This window comes from Chlorocebus sabaeus, chromosome 15 (genome assembly GCF_047675955.1).
Source record: "Chlorocebus sabaeus isolate Y175 chromosome 15, mChlSab1.0.hap1, whole genome shotgun sequence".
NCBI lineage: Eukaryota > Metazoa > Chordata > Mammalia > Primates > Cercopithecidae > Chlorocebus > Chlorocebus sabaeus.
Genome location: NC_132918.1, coordinates 17,588,384 through 17,606,787, shown reverse-complemented (window position 1 = coordinate 17,606,787; position 18,404 = coordinate 17,588,384). Strand labels below are relative to the sequence as shown.

Genomic DNA, 18,404 nt, shown 5'->3' with positions numbered 1-18,404 from the left:
AATTGCCATCAACAATGTGATTCAACTTTATTTTCTGTAGTAGCTAAAAGCAAGGAACTATATTATTAACAATCTTGGCTTTACTGTAGTTTAAGGCGGGTGGTGATGATGCTTGTTAGTTCACCTGGAAGAGTCCTTCCAGGTTTTTGTAAGCTTTATTGCTGCTTATTACCTTGCCCTTAAGAAGTCCTTCATGGACTGTATTTGCTCCAGATGTATGAGACAAGTTTATGGCAAAAAGTGAAAACACTGGGTTGACTTCTTTTCCCCATATCCTAGTTGAAAGGGACAGCTATATGCATGTTAGATTGTCCAAAAGTGTTTGTGGAACCTCATTTTGACTGGGTGCGATGACTCATGCCTGTAATCCCATCACTTTGGGAGGCTGAGGCAGGCGGATCATGAGGTCAGGAGACCGAGACCATCCTGGCCAACATGGTGAAACCCCATCTCTATTAAAAATACAAAAATTAGCTGGGTGTGGTGGCACTTGCCTGTAATCCCAGCTACTCGGGAGGCTGAGGCAGGAGAATTGCTTGAACCAGGGAGTCGGAGGTTACAGTGAGCTGAGATCACACCACTGCACTCCAGCCTGGGCAACAGAGCGAGATTCCGTCTCAAAACAAAAAAAAAACAAAACAACAAGAAAACCCACAAAAAACAAAACAACTGTATTGTACTTTTTAAAAAACAGGATCTTAAATTCTTTATTAAAAATAATAAGTGGAAATGTGTTAAGCAAAAACATTACCTGACCTCTTTTTATTCATTGGGTGATAATAACGTGTAAAATAATTGCTTTATTTACATCTGTATTGACCATGGCTGAACTTCTTGCCAGCAGGGGTGTCGTGAGTCCTGTTCATCTCTCTGCCCCTTGGTGGGATGCCTGGCACTTGGCCACTTGGTAAATACTGGAGGAATGATTGAATATGTGAATCATGGATCAGTTCTCAGGAATGTTATAATACAAACAACAGTGAAATTTAGTACAAATTGAAGACATAATTATCTCAGTTACTTCTACAACTTTTAAAGTGACTTCAATGCAGTGTAGCCCGAAAACATATTGCAGACCTGTTTGGATAACCTCTTTCTTTGCATTGTCTTCCCCGCCTCTCCTTTTGGAGACTGGATTCTCACTTTGTCACCCAGGCTAGAGTGCAGTGGTGCCACCTCAGCTTGGGTGTTCCTCCCATTTCATTGTCCTGAGTCGCTGGGACAGGTGTGTGCTACAACACTCAGCTAATTTTTTAATTTTGTAGAGGATTGCGCCATGTTGCCTAGTCTAGTCTCAGACGGCTGGGCTCAAGCAATTTGCCCACCTTTGCCTCCCAAAGTGCTGGGATTACAGGTATAAGCCATGTCCTAGCCTGTATTATTATTAATTATAATTCAACCCTAGGAATATACATTGAGTTATAATTAAAATTCCATTTTTATTTTTAAGCAGAGTTTTATAGGCATTACTATTACAACAAAGTTTCCCCTTGCCATCTTTAGAGTGGTGAAACTGAAGTTTTCTTTTCTTTTTTTTTTAGACGAAATCTCACTCTGTCACCAGGCTAGAGTGTAGTGATGCGATCTCGGCTCACTGCAACCTCTGCCTTCTGGGTTCAAGCAATTCTTCTGCCTCAGCCTCCCGAGTAGCTGGGACTACATGTGCGCCCCTGCCCCTGGCTAATTTTTTGTATTTTTTGTAGAGATGGGATTTCACCATGTTGCCCAGGAAGGGCTCCATCTCCTGACCTTGTGATCCACCCACATTGGCCTCCCAAAGTGCTGGGATTACAGGTGTGAGCTACCGCTCCCAGCTAAAAAGTGAAGTTGTTTAATTGACAAGTTTCAGGCCTGTGAAATATACACTGAGCACACACCCTGTACATTTCAGCTTCCTGCCTTCGTTTTGGATTCTATATCTGCAGTGCCCTGCCCTCTCCTTACAGTGTGAAACTTTCAATCAGACCCCTCTTTCTGCACTGCTCCCCAGGTGTCTTACCTTCCTTGCAATATTTTAGACTGCATATACTATTTTGTACTCAATTACATAATCTTACTTTGTTCATTATTGTTTTATCCTTGCTTGTGTGTTTTCCTCACTATGCGAAGAAGAACCCTAAGAATGAATCATCGCACTGGGAAGGGAAGCATTTAAATTTTATTTAATGTATTTTTATAATTGGGGAACTGTAAGTATTTTTCTTAGCATTAATGCTTGTTTCGAAGAAACGGTGAACTTACCTGAACTTAGTAAATTTTTGTCGTAATAATAGGATATTCACAATTGTTTTTAATTTATAAAAATGTAAGTTGCTTTCTACTAGGGTGCTATTTTAGGGGGGAAAATTTGTAAAAATGTTCAGTCAAAATATTGCCATGTTAATCGTATTTTTCAAGATGTGCTAAAAATGATTTCCAACTTAGAGCAAATTAGCTAGAGGCCACCTTATCCCACCTCCAGCCTACTGCTGTGTCCCCTCTGCAACACCCTGCATAGGTAATTACCTGCTTTCCATTCCAAATTTTCTATGACAAGGTGCTCCTACCTCAACAGGTGATCACCATAGCAACGAGGGAGTCTATTTTTGGAGTATGAAAGTAGCGCCTTCTTAAATCTAATAATAAATGAGAGTTCCAGAAAACCAGTGCTTTAAACAAGTTTGATTTACTTGATTTTTTTTTTTTTTTTAAATCACACTTTGGGAGACTGAGGCAGAAGGATCACTTGAGTCCAGGAGTTTGACACCAGCCTGGGCAACATGGTGAGACTCTGTCTATACAAAAAGTATAAAAATTAGCCAGGCATGGTGGCACATGCCTTTGGTCCCAGCAACTCAAGAGGATTGCCTGATCATGAGAGGTTGGGGCTGCAGTGAGCTATGATCCTGCCACTGCGCAACAGCCTGGGTGACAGAGTGAGACCTTGTCTCAAAAAAAAAAAAAAAAAAAAAAAAAAATCATGTCATTCAGTCATGTTTTTATTATGTTTTTCAGACTGAGGACATATGTCAGGGAACTAGTTTTATTGTGATCTTTTACTATTTTCAAAAACCAGTAACTAACATTTACTATTGGCTTATTGTGTCTTGGCAGTATGCTGTTTTTACTCCTATTGTGCAGATGAGGAAACTGATAAGTCAAGTCTTGATCAAGTTCACAGAGCTAGCAAGAGCAGGAATTGGAATTCTCACCCAGGCAGCCTGCTTTCAGGTCATCTGCTGTAATCCATTTCTCTGTCTTGCTGGAGCCTTCCTCGAATGCTTCCTTTCTTGGGAGTTCAGTCGACTATGAGCGTCTGACCCTTTATAAAGGTGCTTCATATGATGCGTAGCCCTATGCAAATAGTACTGGGGTGAATGGAATGAAAGGGGATGAACACGACGCTATGGGAATGGTAGCAAGTCAGAAACACCTTGGAATTCAGATAGCAGCATGTCCTGTCACTGATGTTTAAAATTATGCAGTTTGAAATACAATGTTTTTAATAAAGTTGGTTGCAGATGACTCAACAGCTATGGGAGTTATCAGAAGGTAATGTAGAAATGCTTTTAGTGTTCTTCCAAATGCTAGGAATTGGATTGCAGCATCTGTTTCACTCAACATTTGAGTCATGGGACCCTCATTTCATTCTGTAGTCAATTTTCAAAATTTGCCCTTGTTAATATTAAAAGGCTCAAGAGGATAAGCTAATTAAACCATAATGGTTAAGTTTATTTTACGGTGACACCTTGTAGGGAGGGGTTTATGATTAAATATTCAAAAATTTGTCTTGGTTTGATAACCATTATGTATTTTTTTTTTCTTTTTTGAGATGGAGTTTTGCTCTTGTTGCCTAGACTGGAGTGCAATGGTGCGATCTTGGCTCACTGCAACCTTCGCCTCCCGGGTTCAAGCGATTCTCCTGCCTCAGCCTCCCAAGTAGCTGGGATTACAGGCATGTGCCACCATGCCCAACTAATTTTTGTATTATTAGTAGGGACGGGGTCTCTTCATGTTGGTCAGGCTGGTCTGGAACTCCCGACCTCAGGTGATCTGCCCACCTCGGCCTGCCAAAGTGCTGGGATTATAGGCCTGAGCCACCATGCCCAGCCCCGTTGTGTCTTTTGTTTAATGATGAAATATTGAAGAAAGAACTTAAAATTGTCTTTATATTTTAATCTTATTTCACATCTAAACTCATATAATTATATAAGTAGATGAGATTGTAGAATATAACCAACCCTCCTTATGTTCCAGATGAAGAGACTAAGGCTCAGAGAAGCATGTAATCTGCCCAAGGTTAGACAGCACACAGCTATTGATGAATGGAGCCTGGGTTCTTTAGCCCCATCACACTGAGTTTTTGTGCACGTGCTCATGATTTTTAATTTGGTTGATGTTAACATGTTGGCATATATTGAAAGAAGTGGGAGCATCCTTGAAGAACTTAACACTTAAGTAGTAAACATTTGCTTCCGTGCTGGGCAAATTTTACCCTTTAAAGTACCATGAGAAGTGATAGTATTATCACTGATATCATCATTATTGTCCTCCTCCTCCTCATCATTCCCCATTCTAGAGACAGGAGGGCCTGAATTTCTCAGAGATTAAGCAGATTCTTTGGGGGATCTAGGTTTCAAATTCATTGTTGTTTTTAAGAGATGAGGTCTCACTCTGTCACCCAGGCTGGAGTGCAGTGGTGTATGATGGCTCACTGCAGCCTCAACCTCCTGGGCTCAAGCAATCCTCCTGCTTTAGCCTCCTGAGTAGCTGGGACTACAGGTGCATGCCACCATGCCTGCTTAATTTTTAAATTTTTTGTAGAGATGGGGGTCTCACTGTGTTCCCTGGGATGGTCTTGAACTTCTGGGCTCAAGATCTTCCCACCTCAGCCTCCCAGAGTGCTGAGATTACATGTGTGAGCCACCGTGCCTGGCCTCAAATTCTTGTATCAGGTACTGTGTATTTTGCAGCAGGGAAAATGAGGTTTTGACTCTCCTGCCAACTCTCAATCAACTGACTGTAGCTGATTGGAGCGCTGTGTAGAGGATATAGAAGTAGCCTCTGGGCTTAGTGGGACAGATGCAGTATCTGGTGGTGTATGCCATGACCCTGAAATGTGGTCACGGTGGTACATGTATGTGGTATATATGTTACCAGACCTACCATTTCTCTTAACATAGCAATCTGATTCTTAGTTTCACAGGATAGGAAACTCAATTTTAAGTTTACGTGGGAAGATGGAGGAAGGCTTGTTTGGATCAGGCTTTGGAAAGCCAACTGTTGTTAACCAAATACACAGAAGACTGTTTTTTGTTTGTTTGTTTGTTTGTTTTTGAGATGGAGTCTTGCTCTGTCCCCCAGGCTGGAGTGCAGTGGCGTGATCTTGGCTCACTGCAACCTCTGCCTCCCTGGTGCAAGCAATTCTGCCTCAGCCTCCTGAGTAGCTGGGACCACAGGTGCGTGCCACTGGGCCCGGCTAATTTTTTTTTTTTTTTTGTAGTTTTAGTAGAGACAGGGTTTCACCATGTTAGCCAGGATGGTGTTGCTTTCCTGACCTTGTGATCCGCCCGCCTCGGCCTCCCAAAGTGCTGGGATTACAGGTGTGAGCCACCACACCTGGCCAGTATGGTCTTTAATTGTAAGAAAATTGAAGAGAGAGGCAAGTAAACAAAGATTTTACAGTAGTAACTCTAATCTGAGTGAATAGAGAAGTTCTTGATTATAACAGAGGCCAGAAACTGTTTTATAAGTACTAATACTAATTCAGTAATTTACCTTTCTATTGTTCACTCACATATGTTTATTCTATAAATGTCTTATTTTATAAATGTTGACTGTTAGAATCTCTAATTACAGGGTGTTTTTTTTTTTTTTTTTTTCTCATCTTATTGAAGATTCTCGGATGAAGAGCCTGTAGCCTCCAGTGGACTGACTTTAGTAGAAAGGCTTTAATTGCAGAACCTCTGAGTTGACTATAACAAATGCAGTTTATTTTAGACTGGAAATAACGAAAGCAACCAGTTTGAGTTTTTGTCAAAACTCAAACTCAGTTATCTGAAAGAATTTATTATCTGTAGAGTTTCAGTATGAAGAATGCAGTTAATTTGAAAATTCGTGATTGTCTTAAATGTCTGCTTATGATTGTTTTTTAATTGCTTATGTTTGTCCTTTTGTCCTATCTCTCCAACTCTGTCCTCTCATGTTACTGTGTTCAATATTAGGCCCCAGCCTGCCTGCCTCCCTCCCTCCCTCCCTCCTTCCCTCCCTCCCTCCCTTCCTTCCTTCCTTCCACTAACTGCTTTCTCTATCATTTTTTTTTCAAGATATTTAGGTTGCTAGTCTCAAGTATAATAAGGGATATTGCAAAATATTTAGATGCATTAGATGGATCATATTACTCAATATTTAGTAGAGCAGTTATTTTGAATGACTTTTAGTTTTGGTGTGTAGTTCCTAATTCGTGGTTAATTTGTAATCTTATGCTTGGGGTTAAGGGGCCTGCTGTGCGTGCCCTACAGCATTTTGATGGCTGGCTGATGGCACCTCTGCCCTCCCCACTACTGCTGGACTTTGTCTAGGACTTGGGAAACCTGGGTCTGTCTGGATTTACTTGGCCTGTTGTCTTTCCTCCTCCTTGTGCTTGTACTCCATGTTGGAAGGGAAGATGTTTTTGATGTCTAGAAATGTGCCCTTGTGAGGAAAGTACACCACAGACTATACTAGTTCACAAAAGAAACTAGTATAGTTTTTCAAAAATAGCATCATCTTTTTAATAACTAGAGTGTTCACACCGAAAGGTGAATGGAAAAAAGGAGTAAATTTTTGGATAAATAAGAATTGTGGGTGAGCAGGCCAAATGTTAAAAATTCTCTTAACGGTTATACTGTTGTAGAGTAGTATTGAATGATGCATTTGTTCAGCCAGCAGCCCTTATGTGGTTCTGCTGTTTGGGACTCTAGTAGATACTTTGAGAGCTACAAAAATGTAAACGTGTGATTCTTGCCTTTGATGACCTTACTTGTCAAGTGAAATGAGACATGGAGAGGAGTGATAATATACAATTATGAGACATATGTCACTATTATAGATAATGGCCACATGTAACAATCAATCCTGTGCTTCTTTTGAAGTAGTCTTTCAATGGGTAGGATGAGACTAAGAAGCTCCTAGTATGAAAGCATAGCACATGTGGAAAACATGTGTTTTTATGAGTTATACTCAATTTTAGATATAATGGAAATGACCAGGGTCTTAAGTCCTCCAAAATTGAATAGTTAATATAATTCTTGATTGCCGTTTTAAATATTTTTTCCCAATGAACACACAATGTCTGCTGTAGATTTTGGAAAGTGGTAGTCAAACAAAGTCTCAACTTCTTTCTTTTTACATATAGAACACTTATTAGCCATCTGTAATATGTGAGCAATAGTTATATAAAAATTTGACTTCAAAAGCAAATTATCATTTTCTTTCTTAGATGTTTTTAATGAATTGGAAATTACTGTGTGTGTGTGTGTGTGTGTGTTTGTTTTTGGTTTTGGTTATTTGCCATTTAAGTGGAATTTAAAATCCTTCGTACACACTCCAAAGTTATTGTTTTCTGTGTCTGGATTCTACCTTACTGCTTCTATAAGGTTGCATCTTCTCATCAAAATTATATATGGTACTGCTAAAGGGGTTGGTGGAAATACTCTATTGAAAAGAATATAATTATGACATAGATCATATACCTAGCTTCACATTAAGAAAAGGGTATTGAGTATTTGAAAAACTTGACACTGTGTTTATAAATATCTACTCATCTAGTCCAGCACTGAAGAGTCATATAAGTACTTAATTTCAGAGGTGAATCACAAGTGGCATTAAAAATGTATTTTTCTTGTTACCTGGGACCTATAGATTTAATGAGTTTAAATTATTCCTTTGGCCTCAACTCTGGTGGGTAACCTAATTCTAATACCATGGTGAATGGTTACTGTGACTACCCGGTTGCTAAGAAACCTGTTATGTTATCAAGTTGCCTTGGCGAAGTAATGGCTTCTTAGGACTCCTTAGCACCGCTGGGAGGTTGTTAATCAGAGCTATGGAGGACCTTACAGAATTAGTTCCCCTGGTTATAACTAATTTTTCTTTAGGAAGAGAAATAAATCTAAGCCTGTAAAAACTGAAACAAAACAAAGTATAAATTATTTTAAATTGAATTAAGACCTTTAGTTATTCAAAAAGAAATTTGATCCCGAGATACAAACCTGTTTTTACTAGTATTTTTACTAGTTACAAGGATCTGTGTCTTGAATGGCAGCTACCCACCCCCCACCCTGCTTAACTTAGCATTCCATTTTCGTTTGCTTGGAGTGATTCTTGGCAGGGCATTTGCAATGTATAGAAGAGTATTTGAACTGAGATCCTGAGGGAAAACACTGTGTGAAATTATTTTAGTCATTTGATATCAATTGCTCTTGCTATGAAATGATTCAACATTTTATTTTAAACAAATGGTACACTATGTAGCATTTTAAAAAATGTACCACACTTGGTACTGGGTCACGAATTCGTTCAAGGCAGGAACCTGGCTTTCACAGTCTTTGCTCCATGGCAAAAGGTTTCAGATGCTTAAAGCTCCACAACACAGGTTCAGAATCTGAGAAGTTGTGCTGCTGATAATTTTGTGTAACTTAGCTCTCTTCCACATTGTTTTCTCTTTTTATCTCTATGCCTGGAGGTGCTTGTTTTCAGCAAATTACATTTTGAGAAACTCTGTTCTTGACTATTGTTTAGAGGTACAATGCAGAAGGGGGTCATTCCCATTAGACACCATTCTCCTTTATAGCAGTACAGGTTAAGTCACAAGCCAGCCTGAGGAATAGGATGAGTTGTTCAATTACACAGGAGTGGGCACAGTTAAGAACCCAGTCTTTGGAATTCCAGTCAGACGGCCTGGACCCAATTTTGGGTCTTCTGCCTCAAACTTTTTGACCTTAAATCAGTTCTATAGTGACTCTAATCCTCAGTTTCCTCAACAGTAAATGAGAGATAAAACACTTTTGATTTCAGAGTTGTGTGGATTACATGAGATTATATGAAATGCTTAGCATAATTTCTGGCACTTAATGTGAGCCTTTGTAAATGTATAATGTTAATTATTATAGAGGACACTTTTTTTGAGAGCTCTAAGTTATTTCTTTAAATCTGAAAGATTTAGGTACTTGACATTTGATGAAGCCACCCACGCTAAAGCTTTTTTTTTTTTTTTTCCTTTTGAGACGGAGTCTCCCTCTGTCTCTGTCGCCCAGGCTGGAGTGCAGTGGTGTGATCTCGGCTCACTGCAAGCTCCGCCTCCCAGGTTCATGCCATTCTCCTGCCTCAGCCTCCTGAGTAGCTGGGACTACAGGCACTGCCAACACGCCCGGCTAATTTTTTGTATTTTTATTAGAGACGGGATTTCACCGTGTTAGCCAGGATGGTCTCGATCTCCTGACCTCGTGATCCACCCACCTCGGCCTCCCAAAGTGCTGGGATTACAGGCATCAGCCACTGCGCTGGCCTAAAGCTTTTAATTGTTGGGAAGATTTTTCAGATTTTTAAATTTAATTTATTTTTAAATTTAACCTTAAATGTAAAAAAATTTTTTTAGACACAGTGTCTTGCTCTGTTGCCCAGGCCGGAATTCACTGGTGTAATCATAGTTCATTGCAACCTCTAACTTCCAGGTCCTTCCCATTTCAGCCTCCCAAGTTTCTGAGACTACAGGTTTCCACCACCATGCCCAGCTACTTTTTTTTGGTAGGGATGGGGTCTTGCTCTGTTCACTAGGCAGGTCTCAAACTCTTGGCCTCAAGTACCCTCCTGCCCTGACCTACCAAAGTACTGGGATTAGAGTCTCCCAGCCTTTAATACTTTATAATTTATTGCCATGTGTCTTTTTCCTTGAGTTTAGAGTTGGACATTCTAAGTTTTAGCCCTAACTCTTGGTCTTTCTGGGACATCAGTTTTCTCATCTGTAAAATGGAGGTGGGAATTGACTTACATTTCAGGTCACATTCTGTGATCGGAGCTCTGGGAGAGCTTGGTGAAAGGTTCCCTTCTGATTCCATCCTGAATAGAAGAGGAAGGGTCTAGAGGTTAAGGACAGCCCTCAAAGTCTTGGAATGTCGGGATGAGCCACACAAATGATGGTACCTCATGTTTCTCTTTTTCTTGTCCAAAGAAGACAGCCAGAGCTCTCATAGTAAGTGAGTTAATGAATGGACAGTCTGTGTTTGGGTTAAATACATGCTTTCGGTTATTAATTTTCTCTTTTTTAAAGAACAATTCTTGGCCAGACATGGTGGCTCATGCCTGTAATCCCAGCACTTTGGGAGGCTGAGGCGGGCGGATCACGAGGTCAGGAGTTCGAGACCAGCCTGGCCAACATAGTGAAACCCTATCTTTACTAAAAATACAAAAATTAGCCAGGCGTGGTGGCACGTGCCTGTAGTCCCAGCTACTTGGGAGGCTGAGGCAGGAGAATCACTTGAACCTGGGAGGTGGAGTTTGCAGTGAGTCAAGATGGCTCCAGTGGATTCCAGCCTGGGTGACAGAGCAAGAGACTGTCTCAAAATAAATACATAAAACAAAATGTAATAATTATTTAAAATGTTTGAAACAGCCTCAAAACTGCAGAATTGTTACAAATACAATGCAAAATACTTGACAGCACTTGTTAGCCAACCCCAACTTGGTTTAGAGAAATAATTTGAATAGCACAGAGAACATTTTTTCCTGAACCGCTGGAGAGTAAATTGATCTCTTGATGCCCACCAACCCTGAATATTTGTTGTATTTCCTTACAAACAAGTGTTCATCTTTGTAACTACAGTACAATCATCAACATTAGAACACTTACTTTGATGTCTGTATTTCTACTGTTGAATTCTCAGACCCCATTTAGGTTTGGGCAGTGAGCCCCATAAAATCCTTTGTAACAGAAGGATTCAGTTCAGAATCATATATGTCCTTTAGTTGGTGTGTCTTTTTAATTTCTTTAAGAGTGGGACAATAACGCAATCTTTTCCAGAATTCTGTGACCTTGATACTTGTGACAATTACAGGCCAGCTGTTTTGTAGAATGTCCTATTTGAATTAGTTGATATATCCTCATGATTAGATCCAGGTTATCCATCTTTAGCAGGAACATCACAGAAGTGACTCTGTGCTCTCTCTCATTGCATCCTTTCAGATGCTCATAATTTTGATTTGCCTCATTACTGGTGATGATCACTTTGATCATTGACTAAGATGGTACCTGCCAGTCTTCTCCATTGTAGAAGTCCTGATTTTCCCGTTGTAATTAGTAAATATTTTGTAAGGTGGTAGTTCAAAGTGATATAAATATTCCTTTTCTCACCAAGTTGTTGATTTCTTCATATTCATAATAGTACCGACTCATGGTTTTGTTACCATTCAATGGGTTATATTACTATTATTTATTTTGATGCTCAAATAAAATTCCTTTAAACCATCTTATGTGTGCTCTTAACATGTCCTCTTCATTCTTTGAGCACATCTCTTCTGATTCAAAGAGATGTTCCATATTCATCTTGTACTTGTACAGGACTTGTACCCTAGTCCTGAATGAGCCATTTCTCTAAGAAATCCTGGTGTCTTTTAGTAGAGAATCGTATTTAAAAGCCAAGATCTGTGGGAGGTACATGTGCCTGTTAGTGTTGCAGTTGTGCCTCTCTAAAACTGTTAGTGGATAGAGCTGGAGAGTACTTGAATACGTGTATGAATATACTTGGATACTCACGTAGGTAATACACATGCATAAAAACACATTTATTTCTACATCTTACTATGTAGGTTGATATCAAGGAGTTTACACTGATACCTCCAATTCTGATCCCATTGTTGTTCTAATTCTTTCTGTATTTGTAAAACTTCTACCATTTCTATGACAGAAATCTGACACGTATACATGTGTAACCAGCCTCTCAGTGCATCTCTCTCTCACACCCTAGGCTCTGATACCTGATGTCAGACTGCTACCATGGGTGATGTCTTCATCCTGACTGTTTTCCACGTTCCATGACAGGCCACCCTTTTATGTGAATACTCCAGGTTGGGCTGTTCCCACATCTAGACATCTTCCTTATCCCACTCCTGACTCCCTATGTCAAGCTGACCCCCTAACCCTGGGCTATCTACCTTGGAGGTAGGGAATAGGAACAGAAAGAAGAAGAGCTCTTTCCTTTTCTATTTCCTTGATGAAGCCTCATTCTGTCACCCGGGCTGGAGTGCAGTGCTGTGATCATGGCTCTCTGCAGCCTTGGACTCCTGGGCTCAAAATGATTCTGTTGCCTCAGCCTCCCGAGTAGCTGGAACTACAGGTGTGCACCACCATGCCTGGGTGATATTTAAATGTTTTTTGTAGAGCAGGGTCTCACTTTGTTGCCCAGGCTGGTCGTAAAATCCTGGCCTCAAGTGATTTTTCCGCCTCAGCCTCCCAAAGTTCTGGGATTATAGGTGTAAGCCACCATGCTTGGCCCATTTTCATTTTAAATATTCCAAGCGAAGCTATTTAGAATATTTTACTTTTGAAAACACTATTATACTTATCAAGGAAAATGTTACATATACAGTTAAATCCTTTCTTAATGTCATCAATAGGTTCTTGGAAACTGCTATTTTAAGCAAAATGATGTGTGATGAAACTAATTTTACCTTATGCTAATTGATATAAATAGAATTAAGTTCCTGTGGCATATTTTAGGCCCCCAAAACATCACCAAACTTCTAAACAAAGACCGCAAACATTTCTAATGGTAAACACGGAAATAAATGTGAACTATACACACGTTGAAGAAAGATCAATAAAAACAAGGAAGATAATTATTTACCCAGTCAATGAGTGACAGCAGTCACGGTGGCAGTGGGTTAAATTAAGGAATAAATTTTTGCAAAGTGAAAATTGTAAGAAGCATCTCCTACCACCACACAGTTTACAAACAAGCAGTAAATATGGTGGGCTCTCTGAGCGCTTTTGTGTTTCATGCATTTGTATGGTTACCATATACTTTACACATTTCTATTTTACAATACTTTGTAATCATTCATTCTTTCTCTAACCCGTTATTCTAGTTCAGCATTGCAGGGGTCCAGAGCCTATCCTTGTAGTACGAGGAACAGATGGAACCCACCCTGGACAGGATGTCATTCCATCACAGGACACACTCACACACATACCCACACTCACTCAGACTGGACCATTGAGACACACCAGTGCACCTAATGTGCACATCTTTCAGATGTGAGAAGTGACTGGAGTACCTGGAGAAAACCCACACAGACATGGGGAGAAGAAAACGGGGAAATTCCACACAGAGGCCTTGGCCAGGAGTCGATTTTGTTTTCTCTTATCAATGTTATCATGAAATGACATTGAATGAAACGTTATTCAAAGACCTGCTGTATACAGAAGGTCCCCAGTGGTTCGAATTGTGATTTTTTGACTTTATAATGGTGCAAATGTGATATGCATTCGCCAAAAACCATATGAGTGCCCGTACAAACCATTCTGTTTTTCACTTTCAGTATGGCATTCAATAAATTCCATGAGTTATTCAATACTTTATTATAAAATAGTGTTTGTGTTAGATGCGTTTACCCAGCTGTAGGCTAATGTAAGTGTTCTACGTGTGTTTCAGCCAGGCTAGGCTAAGCTATGATGTTTGGTAGGTTAGGTGTATTAAATGCATTTTTGACAAGATATTTTCAACTTATGATGGGTTTATCAGAATGTAACCCCCCGCTTAAGTGGAGGAGCATCCGTAATTGTTTTTGTCATTTGAGCCATAGTTTAAACAAATGAATGCAATGGTATATTTCCTCAGATAAGTGGCCTAGCATGAAAAATAAAACCATACCTGAAAACTAGGTTGTTGTTTGGGAGGGGAAAGAGAGTTTGAAGTGTTTTTTCAAAAGGGTACCCAGCACCCAAGTACCTTTCTTCTGTTTAATTTTTAACAAAAGGGCTATCTTTGTAGCAATTGTTGTCAGTATCTCTGCCGTACGCATATGTGGGCAGAAAGCTAGAGTTTGAATAGCACTTGTTAGTGAAAATCAACTTCTTTATGGATTTATTTGAACAGTGGTTCAGAATTTTTATGCTTACCATCTTATTCCTGTTTGAATACTTGGCCAGCCATATTCTCAGAGCTCCCTGCTCTAGCCAGCCTCTCTAATGGCTCCTACGGTGAAGTTCTGTTAGCGCTTCCATTGGAAACCTACCAGGATGGCTGGGTTCTGGCAGGGTGCCCTCTCAAGAAAGCTGCAGCCCCAGTGGGGGAAGCGCAGGGTGGAGTTTTTCCACCCTGCTCCTGGCTGCTCTCCAGACCCTGGAGTGTCTGTGAGGTTTTTTTTTCTTTCCTTTCTCCCTTAACAACAAACAAACAATAACACTACTACTTGGACCTATGAGGGACATGGGATGTGCGTGCGTACGTGCGGTGGAGTGGGCCTTTTAGCTCCCCAGCGGTGTTCTTCTGCCTCTGGGCTTTTTGGTCGTGTGATTTCATGAGAAGTGGTAGCAGTACTGTAAGTTAGGTCTGTAGCTCTAGAGGATTTCCCTGTCATGGCCCTTTTATTTCCCTGTGGTTGTCCAAGCAAAGCAATGGAAATCTCCTGCTGGGTATTAACTATCTTTCTAGACCATTCTTTGCACAAAATGCTGACTTAATGAGAGTCTAAGTCACCCTTAGCAATTTCTCAAACTCCAAACTATGGCATGTTACAAGATGGCAACTGCTTAGTAGATATCAGAATAACCTTCATGTTTTCATGGCAGGGTTGCCAGATTTAGGAAATAAATGTACATGATGCCCAGTTGAAATTGAATTTCAGATCTACAGCATTTTTTTAGTGTAATTGTGTCCTGTGCAGTACTTGGGATATGCTGGTATGAAAAATTATTTGCTGTGGTTTTGAAATTCAACTTTATCTGGGTGTGCTCTTTTATCTGGCAGCTGTACTTCGTGCATTTTTGCATGATGTAATAACTTGGATACATGTTGTCCTTAGAATATTATGTATATATGATTAGTTCCTAAAAAGTGACTGGCTTCACAAATAAACCCTTGAGTGCATGAAATTTTGAACTCCTTAAAAGGCAGCTGCAGTTGAGTTGGCAAATCACATATGCCAGATTTCCAGACTGAGTTGAGTCGGCCATCATGAGGCAGGAACTTGAAGTTACATCATCTAGAATTTCCCGGTACCCTTTTTTTCCTCCCTCTCTTTAATGACTCTTTATTTGTAAGTTAGAAATTTGGGCTAAGCATTCCCTTCAAAAAGGCGTCTTTCCTGTATTCATTGAAAAAGGCAGAAATCTTTAAAACAAAACAGACTCGTCTATATGAGGTTATATTTGTGCATGTAGAAAGAAAAAGGAAGAGTTTTATAAACTTCTGCCTTGCTTTGTCTTTTATTTGACCAGTATTTCCTTTGGTGTATTCTACAAGAAGACCAGAGAACCACACATGATAGTAGTAAAGATCCCTCCCGTCCCCTTTTAGATACTTTCTGTCATATCCTTTGACACACTTGATTCAAGTAACACCCTCTTGTAAGGGCAAGTGGTTATTCCTAATTTTGTAAGTTAGAAATTCTCTAAACTGAACAGTGTATTGGTCTCTTTCCCAAAGGATGCAAGATTTGTCTTCTTATAAAGCCTTAAGAATGGTCTCATTAACCATCTGTTATTGAATGAGTAGATTCTTGTGTAGGCCCTTCTGTTCTCAGGGCGGTCATTCTACCTTCCCCTGAGTCTCTGGTCCATGACCCCTGGAAGAGATTACTTGAAAGCACATTCATAATTTTGCTCCACATTCATGATTTGACTTAAAGAGAATTAAGAATTATTATTTGAGCCTTTTTAATAGTTTGCTGCAGGGTGTGGCAAACTTTTTCTGTAAAGGGCAGGATGGTAAATAACATGCTTTGCAGACATACAGTCTCTGATGCATACTCTTTTACAACCCTTTAAAAATGTGACAACCATTTTTAGCTTGTGAGCTGTACCAAAGCTGGCCGTGGGCTGGCGGTAGTTTTCCTGAGTGTTTGTCCTTAGAAACATACTGCATAGGGAATTCTGTGGGTTCTGAAACTTACCCATTGTTTTCGATATACATAGAAGTGGGAATGAATACTTAGCAGTAAAAATATGTGACAAGCTGTGGGCGCTCTAATATCCTGGAGGACATTGTCTCCCTCCCTGCCCCCCTTCCCCTGTGGCAGTTATTCATATTTTTAAATTTCTTGTTAAAATTTTGGATTTTGTGTTTACACTAAACAAAATGTCATTCTGATGGATTTCTTTTGTCAGGTATGTAGGAGCAAGTGGTCATATAGCAAATTCATACCCAAAGGTGGGAGAAAGCAAGACAGGACATCAGTGTGTCTTCTCTTTGAATTTATTTTTTTATGACATAGAGGATTTGGTGAAATTTTGGTATCAAAGAACATCCTAACCAGTTTTTCTATCTTTCTGAACCGTCGATTCTTAAGAAACTGCATAAGCATTTTATTTTGACACCTTATGGGGAGGGATGTTACATTCACATAGGAATGTAACTCAATAGGAAGTTTGCCCTTTGATTTGCTTTATCTTTTCACTGATATTCTTTGAAAGATTATGCTTGGTGTACCTCCAGATTGCAGTGGTAACAACAGGCAGGCTCCCAAAAGCACCTAAGGTGAGTGACGTCCCATGAGAATCCATCATACATTTCATACCTTTTCAACTGCTGCTCTTAGTGCTTGGTGCAAAGCCATTCAGGCACTCCTCGTCTTTTATTATACAAGGAAATTGGGGTATTTCCCGTCACTTTTTTCCCCTTCAGACTTTTACAAATGATTTTTGGGCCCGAATGTGATTGTGAACAGACAGACATAGCTTCTAAGAAAGCCGTTGGGACCCACTGAATTGTGCCTGTCAGACAAAGGCATTTTGTTTAGAAGGCTTGTCCCAAAGTGGTGTTGGAGTCTGAAAGAAGGGCCGCCAGCGTCTCGTTCTTTCTGCTGTGAACTAATAGGAAAGCTGATGTTTGCTGAGTGGATGGCTGTACTCACTGTCCAAACAGATCTGTGTTTGCCAACTGTGAACATATTGCTGCCTCTGTGAGGCACTCCATCATGCCTTGAATGGATCCTCTTGTGTTCAGAATTTTCTGACTCAAAGAGAGGGAGAGAGAAATATTTCTTTCAGACTTCAGCATTCACTGTAGCATCCATAGTCTCATCAGACCTTTAGAAACCAAGCATGCACCGGAGACGCTGCTTAAGGAGAGTGAGAAAAGAGCAGAGAAAAAGGAATAAAGAGACAGCCCCATTGAAATGCTTTTATTCTGACCACTGGTGGCCAAGTTTTCGTAAATAAACCAGGCTGCCTTGGCAAATAGAATTGTGAGAATATTTTTAATTTCTCCTGAGCAAAATAGAACTCTGAGTTTCCAACTCATGGTCCATTTCTGTGCATTTATACATACATGCAGACAAAAATAAAAGCATAGAATTCATTTATAATATATTATTAAATGGGTGATGGAGTTTTATTCCACCTGGATAATCCCTTAAGAAAAGGCTAATTGAAACATATGAAGGAGTTTTGATTACTTTGTAAACTGTCTCTTAGTTTTAGAGTTACAAACTTATTGTATATGAAAGGGTGAAAATAAAGTGTTTTTTTTGTTGTTGTCAGTTTAGTCACTTTCTATAAGTTGACAGTAATAGTACTTTCTGGCGAAGTCTAGTATTCACTGTATGAACTGAGGACGGAGCTCATGGAAAAGATGTGGCATTCCTTGCAATTACCCATTGTTTTGTGTGTTAAATTTCAGAAGCCTTGGTTGAGTGGGTGGAAAAACAACACTGCTGATAATGAAACTCAGTGAGCACATGGCATGCACAGGACACTTACCCATTTTGGCCTGTGTTGCTTATTGAGTACATGTTGAACACTGAACAGCTTCACTAGGCATTGTGGTGGAAATGGAGAGAGACGGAAAGGACAGAATGCTTTTGTGAATGGAAATGTAGATTTCTGTGCAGTTCTATGCAGCAGTAAACGTTGCCTGGCCTTAGTGAGAACTCAATGTTGATTTGCCTACCTGGAGTAAATGACTTTTTTTGGCATATATAACCCATAAAAGTTTAAAACCAGAATTACTCTCCCCACTCCAGGCTACAACCGTTTGGTTGTCTGGATATTCTTATCCAGGACTAACTGTACTTATGGAAAAATCTAGTTCTTTAAACTTACTGGTTATAACTGAAATATAACAGGAATAGCAGGGACAGTTGGGGTAGGAGAGGGCCTGGCAACTATGACTGCCATTGATGTAATAGTAGTGATCTCAGTTAGCCCAGCTGGGAAGCCCACCATGTGC

At 39.9% G+C, this 18,404-nt stretch overlaps 1 protein-coding gene across 4 annotated transcripts in view; it reads left to right on the top strand.

Annotated features, from left to right (window-relative positions):
• FNDC3B (fibronectin type III domain containing 3B) overlaps positions 1 to 18,404 on the top strand; it is a 360,789-nt gene that overhangs the window by 146,901 nt on the left and 195,484 nt on the right. The gene's annotated exons all lie outside the window — the stretch shown is intronic.